The sequence below is a fragment of the Salvelinus alpinus genome, chromosome 8 (genome assembly GCF_045679555.1).
Source record: "Salvelinus alpinus chromosome 8, SLU_Salpinus.1, whole genome shotgun sequence".
NCBI lineage: Eukaryota > Metazoa > Chordata > Actinopteri > Salmoniformes > Salmonidae > Salvelinus > Salvelinus alpinus.
In genome coordinates, this window is record NC_092093.1 from 13,141,946 (window position 1) to 13,151,433 (window position 9,488).

A 9,488-nucleotide genomic window follows, 5' to 3' on the forward strand; every position below is an offset into this window, starting at 1 on the left:
TCTAGGCAACCATAGACATACAATCCCCTAGACTAGACACTGCCCCATAAACATACAAAAAACCCTAGACAATACAAAACACATACATCCCCCATGTCACACCCTGACCTAACTAAAATAATAAAGAAAACAAAGATAACTAAGGCCAGGGCGTGACAAATAAACTTATTCAGGATCGGTGGGTCCCCTGCGGGACGGTAGAGCTAACGTAGGCTAATGCGATTAGCATGAGGTTGTAAGTAACTAGAAAATGTGCTATTTACATAGACATAGCGGATATTGTCAGAAAGCTTACATTCTTGTTAATCTAACTGCACTGTCCAATTTACAGTAGCTATTACAGTGAAAGAATACCATGCTATTGTTTGAGGAGAGTGCACAGTTTTGAACATGAAAAGTTATTAAAAAACAAATTAGGCACGTTTGGGCAGACTTGATGCCAAATCTTGAACAGAAACGCAATGGTTCATTGGATCAGTCTAAAACGTTGCACATACACTGCTGCCATCTAGTGGCCAAAATCTAAATTGCTGCTGGGCTGGAATAATACATTATGGCCTTTCTCTTGCATTTCAAATTTGATGGTAAAAAAAAATACAAAAAGAGAACGTTTTTTCTTTTTTTGTATTATCTTTTCCCAGTTCTAATGTGTCATATTATCCTACATTCCTTTCACATTTCCACAAACTTCAAAGTGTTTCCTTTCAACTGGTACCAAGAAAATGCATATCCTTGCTTCAAGTGCTGAGCTAGAGGCAGTTAGATTTGGGTATGTCATTTTAGGCGAAAATTGGAAAAAAAGTGTCCGATCAAACCAGATGGCGACATTTTCTTGTGTTTTTTATTTAGGGAAAGCCAGGGGCACACTCCAAATGTCTCTCTGTCTCTCTTCCTCTGTCTCTCTCTATCCTTGGACACATTGTACTGTATAATAACAACCTAAACCTTCCTCCCTCTTCCTCTCTCTCTCTTCCTCTGTCTCTCTTCCTCTCTGTCTCTCTTCCTCTCTCTATCCTTGGACACATTGTACTGTATAATAACAACCTAAACCTCCTAAACCTCCCTCCCTCTTCCTCTCTCTCTCTCTTCCTCTCTTCCTCTCTCTATCCTTGGACACATTGTACTGTATAATAACAACCTAAACCTCTCTCTCTCTCTCTCTCTCTCTCAATTCAATTGACTTTATTGACATGGTGTAACGGTTTTCGTTGGTGGAAGAAGAGGAGGACCAAACTGCAGCGTGATACGTATCCATAATAACTTTTAATGAGAATGAATACAAAAAGAACAAGAGAATCAAAATGAAAACCGAAACAGTCCCGAATGGTGAAAACACTAAAACGGAAAACAACTACCCACAACCCATAGTGGGAAAACAGGCTACCAAAGTATGATTCTCAATCAGAGACAACGATCGACACCTACCTCTGATTGAGAACCATACTAGGCCAAACACATAGAAATATAACGTATAGAACAAAACATAGAAAAACAACATAGAATGTCCACACCAACTCACGCCCTGACCAAACTAAAATAAAGACATAAAAAAGGAACTAAGGTCAGAACGTGACACATGGCAAGTTCATTATTACTTACATTGTCAAAGTATACATATCGAAGAATACAAATCAAATATATATGAAAAATATATATATATTTATATATAAATAAATGGTGGGACCAACAGCAATAATAATAGTAGTAGTGGACATGGGATTACCATTAACAACAACAACAATATTAATCAGAACAACAATACATTAAAGCAACAGTAGTAGACCAGTCTCAACATGACTGAGAAGACACATGACCTGGTATGAAAGACAAAACAAAACAAGATGGGAAATATTATCAACATTACTTTGCACTTTTCACTGGCTGTCCCTCAGGTTGTGGCAGGAGGACATATATTTGGCTGCCAAAATTGCACATTTTGGCTTTTCACCCAATAAATATTACATTTTTTCTTCATCTTTTATAGTTTCAAATTCTTTGTATTGAATTATCATTTTGGGAAATAAATATTCTCTTAGGTCTGAGTATTTTTCACAGTGTAATAGGTCTCTCTCTCTCTCTTTCTCCATTTCTTCCTCTCTCTTCTGATTTCTCTCTCTCCCTCTCTCTGTCTTCCTCTCTCTCACTGTCTTCCTCTCTCTGTCTTCCTCTCTCACTGTCTTCCTCTCTCTATCATCCTCTCTCTCTCAACTCAAGTAATTCACAGGGCTTTATTGGCGTTGGAAACATATGTTTACATTACCAGAACAAGTGAAATAATCATAAAAAAATGGACAGGAAATAATACATCGTTTCAAAGGAATACACACATTTCAAAGTCTCTCTCTCTCTCTCTCTCTCTCTCTCTCTCTCTCACATGAGTCATATTCAGAGTGGACGGGATCACCCTATTCCCTTAGAAGTGTACACTTCTGTGAACCCTTTCATTTCAGTCAACAACTGTCAAGATATATTTCCATGTACCCCTTTCCTGCAGTCAAATGACCTAGTTGCCTCATGGGTGGAATGTTATTCATATTTTGCATAATTTCTTTTTTTAAATGCTGAAGATCCTGTGTTTCTATGTCAAATGGTTTTGTTATATTTCAGTCTTCTGTGATGTATAAAAAGTGTAATATTGGGATGATAACTCAAAATGTAATACATTTCAACTCCATATCTGACAGGTGTTTATTTTTCTGAAGCCCATAACCATGTGTGTGAGGTGTATACTTTTGTTTTAAAGTAGATTTGTTTAATACTCGCAAGAAACACTCTGTGTGAGCCTGACTTATCCCACTGCAGTAAAAGGTTAAACCTCCCTTCAAAACAGCCACATAACACTCCCTCTCCCTCTGTCTCACTGAAAAACACACACACACACACTCCGTTTCTTTTCCTGTCTTTCTCTCTACTTAGAAGTGCAGCGATGCAGCACATGTCAACACTCAGCCTCTTCTGGAAGCTAAAAGATCTCTTTCCACACACAGACACACTTCCCTCCACATCCCACCACATCCAGCTATTGAAAGAGACATAAAGTCACCTTAGAAATCTTCTGTTGTGCAGACGAGCCCCTTCCTTTCCTCCTCTCCTCCGATAGTTCTCCCTCTCCTCTCCTCTCCTGGTCTGTAATGTCAGTTCCCGCCGATGATCCTGAGCCCCTCCATTTCCTCCCCAGCTCCTTGTTTCTGGTACTGAGCAGCACAGGCAACTGACTGCGTTCCTGTAGTCTCTCTCTCTTCCCCTTCTCTCTCTCTCTCTCTCTGCTCTCAGCTCTCTGCTCTCTTTCTCTCTCTCTCTCTCTCTCACTCTCTCTGAGCAGGGCTGTGTGTTACACAGCTCAGCCAGTCAGCCTGCCTGGCCTGCCCCACCACCACAGGAGTCCCAGCCTCCTCCAGGGTCCTAGTGCTAGTGATGTTCTTTGAAAGAATGCCATTGTCTCTGATCGGAGCCCTCCCTGCCTCCCTCCTCTTCCCCTCTCCCCTACCTCAGAGCGTCAGCAGGTTGCCAGGACAACGTGGGCCGGCCTAGAGGGAGCAGATCAGATCATGCTGTCCAGAGGCTCCAGTAGGCTAACTGGCTGACTGGCTGACTGACTGACTGACTGACTGGCTGACTGTCTGACTAGCTGACTGTCTGACTAGCTGACTGGCTGGCTCGCTGACTCGCTGGCTGGCTGACTAGCTGGCTGGCTGGGTAACTGACTGACTGCCTGACTGTCTGACTAGCTGACTGGCTGGCTGGCTAACTGACTGACTGACTAGCTGACTGGCTGGCTGACTGGCAGACTGGCTGGCTGGATGGCTGGCTGGCTGGCTGGCCAACTGACTGGCTATCTGACTGGCTGACTGTCTGATTAGCTGACTGGCTGGCCGACTGACTGGCTATCTGACTGGCTGACTGTCTGATTAGCTGACTGGCTGGCTGGCTGACTCGCTGGCTGGCTGACTGACTAGCTGGCTGGCTGGGTGGGTGGGTGGGTAACTGACTGACTGACTGACTGGCTGACTGCTGCCTGACTAGCTGACTGGCTGGCAGACTGGCTGGCTGGCTAGCGGAATGTCTGACTGTCTAACTAGCTGACTGGCTGGCTGACTAGCTGGCTGGGTGGGTAACTGACTGACTGCCTGACTTTCTGACTAGCTGGCTGGCTAACTGACTGACTGACTGACTGGCTGGCTGGCTAGCGGAATGTCTGACTGACTAACTAGCTGGCTGACTGACTGACTAGCTGGCTGGGTAACTGACTGACTGACTGTCTGACTAGCTGGCAGGCTGGCTAGCTGAATGTCTGACTGTCTAACTAGCTGACTGGTTGACTGACTGACTTGTTGGCTGTCTAGCTCACTGAATGACTGGCTGACTGACTAGCTGTCTGTCTGACTGGTTGGCTGACTGGTTGGCTGACTGGCTGACTGATTGGTTGGCTGAGGGACTTTCTCAACATAGGAAACACATGAAATATTAAACTAAAGAAGGAAACACACATTTAGGACATATTTTATATTTTGACATGAAACTGAATCATAACAGAGATATTATAATCAGAACCAGGACTTAGCACCGACGTCTATTTGGGTATCCCCTTTAACATTAAGCTGCTGTTGTACATAGTACTGCAACTACTGTAGCAACAAGATAGTACCAACAAAATGTACTGTAGACTATTTTTGCAAAAGTAAGCTGTATGTTTACTCTAATAAACATCACAGAGGTTAATTTTGTTTAATGTCTATTATTATCTTACTTTGGCAATGTAAACATACGTTTCTCATGCCAATAAAGCCCTTAAATTGGGGGGGGGGAGAGAAGAGCGAGCGAGCGAGCGAGCGAGCGAGAGAGAGAGAGACTTTGACTTTTGGTCTTTCTTTACTGAAACATTCTCATTTCATTTTAAACTCGCCACCCCCCCCTAAAATAAAAAAACAAAATATAGCCTGTACTGCATACATGTACCATACTCACCTTTCCATCTACCACATGATACAAATCACCATACACAAAAACAATACCCTCTCCTACAACCGTATATCCAAAACATCTTCCCCAGCTGTACAGACAGCCCCCCCAACACACCATATCTCCTCAAACATCTCCACACATTTTATCATTTTATAGAACTCAAACTCAACCCTAAGGCGCGCAGAGACCATCCCATTAAACAGTAGTAAAGGGTCTGTTATCCCCCCACCTTTGACCCTGTTTCTCCTTGTTAGCCAAATAGCTAACTTTGCCTGAGCAAACAGAAAATTCAACAACACACATTTTTCTTTCTCCTTACTCGAATACCTGTATCCCATTATAAACATCCCAACAGCAAAAACCACCCCCAACCTCTCACACAGACATTCCAACAGAGACATTAATGGCATTAACCTGGTGCACACAGAAAACACATGAATCACAGTTTCTTTCATTTGACAGAAAGGACACCCCTGCCCAATTCCCGGATCAACCCGTGCCAACCAGCTGTTAGTGGCCAGGGCTCCATGAAGAACCCTCCACTGGAGGTCCCCTGACCTCTTTGGTACTGGGGATTTGTAGAGCGCCCTCCATCTAAAACCCACCATACTCTCCTCCCCACATACCCCCTGCCACTGATGTGCCTTCACTCCTGTTAGGCTTCTAATGTTCCTAACCTTAACGCAGAGGTTGTAGAGGGCTTTACCTCCCACCCCCTCAAACTCCCCCAGGCTCGGAGTGTTAAAATCTAACAAGTCCTCCAGACCCCCTTGCCAGTCTCCAGTCTCTGCCGTCACCTGCAGTGGCGGAAACATTGGTGGCCCCTCTCCCTTTGGCCTCTCAAACACCCCCCTTACCTGCTCAGACAGTGCCTCCTGGACCTCCCCCAGGAATCTCTCCAGCAGCCTAAGCGACGTTATTCCTGTTTGTTGAGCCAAGACCTCCGGGGTTTTCCACCCCTCCTCTCCCAGCATTCTCAGGTCACCTAGCCTTTGTACACCCCCTGCCATCAGTTGCCTCTGCAGGGCGGCAGACTGAACCAATACATTACAATGTATTTGAGTCAATCACCACCTTCCGGAGACACCTGAAACCCCACCTCTTTAAGGAATACCTAGGATAGGATAAAGTAATCCTTCTAACCCCCCCCCCTTAAAAGAGTTAGATGCACTATTGTAAAGTGGTTGTTCCACTGGATATCATAAGGTGAATGCACCAATTTGTAAGTCGCTCTGGATAAGAGCGTCTGCTAAATGACTTAAATGTAAATGTAAATGTAATGAACCGATCTCAAAGGGATGGCTGGGTTGTGGAAAATAGGCTCCTCCCACACCCACTGCCCAGGCTCCACACCCCCTTCTCGTGTGGGCCTTAATAGCTGCCAGGTCCTCAGCACCGCAGAGTAAAACTCTGAGAGACCTGCTGTACTCAGCCTCTCCAGCTTCATGAGGAACAGCTGCCGGTCCAACCCTAAACCGCCAGCTCTCCTCAGCAGCGCGCATGCTGGTTCCCTCCAGCCAACATCAGTATGGTACAACAGTCTCTGCACCGCCTTTAGCCGGAAGGCAGCCATCCTGCTCTCCAGTTCCACCAGGCCCTGTCCTCCTTTGTGGGCGGTCATGTACAACACTGCTGCCTTCAGCCAGTGATGTCCCGACCAAAAGAAGTCCACCAGCTTGCGTTGCAGGTCTGCAAGCAGACCGGCGGGGGGGTTGAGGACAGCCAGTTTATGCCACAAGGAAGATGCCACCAGGTTGTTAATTATCAGCACCCTCCCTCTATATGACACTTGGGATAGGAGCCACCTCCACCTGGCCAGTCTTGACACCACTGCCTGTGACAGCCCCTCCCAGTTCTTCCTGACCCACCTCTCCGAGCCCAGGTACACCCCCAACACTTTAAGCCCTTCACAACCCCACTGCAAACCCCCTGGAAGCAGAGGAGGAGCCCTATCCCCCCATGCCCCACATAACAGAGCGTTGCTCTTTCCCCAGTTTACCTTAGCTGATGAAGCTCCCTCGTACACCTTCAGACTGGTCTCTAGTTCCTGCATATCTTGCCCATCCCTGACCATCACAGAAACATCATCTGCATATGCTGAGACTGCTATTCCTGTCACCACACCCATGCCTGTCCAGCACACTCCCTGCAGTCTCCTGCGTAGCAGTCCTAAAAAAGGCTCAATGGCTAGTGTGTATAGCTGCCCAGATAGAGGGCATCCTTGTCTAATGCCCCGTCTCACCCAGACTGGCCTACTGAGCCCCCCTCCCACCTTAACCATACATGACGCCCCAGCATACAACAGCTTCACACAGGTCACAAAACTCTTCCCAAACCCAAACACAGACATCACATTAAACAGATACTCATGATCCACTCTATCAAAGGCCTTCTCTTGATCTAAAGAGACCAGTCCAAAGTTCACATTAGAACCTCTCGACAAGTCCAACATGTCCCTAATCAAGAACAAGTTGTCCGTGATTGAGCGTCCCGGTACACAATATGTCTGGTCCTTGTGTATTATAGAGTCCAGATGGGACTTCAGTCTGTTAGAGAGGACCTTGGCAAAAATCTTGTAGTCCGCACAGAGTAATGCCACAGGCCTCCAGTTCTTAAGTTCACACAAGTCCCCTTTTTTGGGCAGGAGAGTCAGAGCCGCCCGACGGCAGCTCATCGGCAACTCTCCTACCCCGATGCATTCACGCAAGACGCAAAAGAAGTCCTGTCCAATTATTCCCCAGAATTTTTTGTAAAACTCCACTGGGAGTCCATCGACCCCCGGTGCACGACCGGGGGACATCTGGGTTACGGCCTCTGCCAGTTCATGTGACAACAGAGGAATGTCCATTTCATCCCTCTGTGCCCGAGAGAGCTTAGGGAGTCCTGCGAACAAGACCTGAGCACACATAGGATCACACATTTCTGCCCTATACAATTCAGTATAAAACTCCACAGTCCGCTCTCGCATCTCCCCCACCACAGAGGTCACCCGCCCATCAGACAGCCGTAGACAATGCATACCCTTGGCTTCACTGCTCTGTCTTTCCAAACCAAAGAAGAAGGAGCTGGGAGCATCCATCTCCTTGAGCATGGAGAACCTAGCTCTTACAAGTGCTCCCTTTGCTTTAACCTGGAAAAAACTGCCCAGGTCCCTACGTAATTCGGCTAAATTAGCCTGGAGGCCTACATTGCCTTGCCCCACCATCTCTACCTCCATCTCACTAATACACCGCTCTAGTTCCCCCAATACTCTCCTAGCCTCTGATGATGAGAGAGCTGTGTACTGTTGACAGAAAAGCCGAATTTGCACTTTCCCCACATCCCACCATTGACTCAGAGACTCATACTCCTCTCTTCGCTGCCCCCACCTTTCCCAAAAAGTCTGGAAAACTGAGCAAAAAGTGGCATCTTGTAAGAGCTTTACATTGAACTTCCAATAAGATGCCTGCCGGGGCCCTGGTGAAATAGACAGCCGAGCCATGGTTATGTGATGGTCCGAAAACCCCACTGGGAGAATGGTAGCGCCCAGCAGCCTATTGCTCTGATTCCTAGATATGTAAAAACGATCAAGTCGGGCTGCACTCACCCTAGCCCCAAAAACCTTCACCCATGTATACTGTCTTGTGTTTGGATGTTTAGTTCTCCAAACATCCACTAGGTCAAACTGATTAATGATGTCCCCTAACACTCCCACTGACACTGAATGAGGCTCTTCCCCATTTCTGTCTTTTGTAAAATCCATTGTACAGTTCCAGTCACCTCCGATCACCAGCGTCTCCTCAGGCGCTACTTGTGAGAGTTCCTGTCTAAGACTCCCAAATAGAACCCCTCTTTCTCTCCCTGTGTTAGGCGCATACACATTTATAAAAACAAAACCCATGCTGTTAATTTCTGCTTTAACAACAAGCAACCTACCCTTACACACTTCCTTTGAGGAGCAAATTTTTACAGACAGACCCGGTGCAAAAAGGACTGCCACCCCTGCACTAAGATTTGTCCCATGGCTCAACACACTTGCCCCTTTCCACCAGAGCCCCCAATCAACTTCATTCACCACATCACTATGCGTCTCCTGCAGAAATAACACATGTACTTTTTTTTGTTTTACATATTCACCCAACACACTCCTCTTTCCCGCATCTCTGGCGCCATTTATATTAAGCGAGCCTACCCAAAGAGTCTCCATAAGAAGTGGGAGAAAAGCCAGCAGAGAAATAGACCAATAGCAAAGCTCAAAAAGCCCCAGTGTCAGAAAGAAATTAAACATTTAAACAGTGTCTGAAGGTAAACCTTTACGCACTGTTGTGACCCACTTCCTCAACCTAAACCGTTTCTTGGGTGAGAGGACACCATGCCCCTCATTTTTCATAGCATGTTGTACTGATCTTACAAACTTTCTAGGATCAGGAAAAAAAGCCTCAAGATTAACTTTTTTCCCCTTAGTCTCATTCAGGAACCTTGTCAGTTCTCTCAACGTGTACTTAGACCCCTCTGGTTGACTGGCTGTCAGCTCCGGGCCAATTGAA

The 9,488-nt window shown here is 46.1% G+C and overlaps 1 protein-coding gene across 1 annotated transcript in view; it reads right to left on the reverse strand.

The window, feature by feature from the left end:
• LOC139582558 (forkhead box protein N3-like) overlaps positions 1–3,395 on the reverse strand; it is a 107,565-nt gene extending 104,170 nt beyond the window's left edge. The window contains exon 1 of the mRNA XM_071412654.1: positions 3,044–3,395. The gene's annotated coding sequence lies outside the window, so the exon portion shown is untranslated. The remainder of the gene's footprint in view (positions 1–3,043) is intronic.
• Between the last annotated feature and the right edge of the window lie 6,093 nt (positions 3,396–9,488).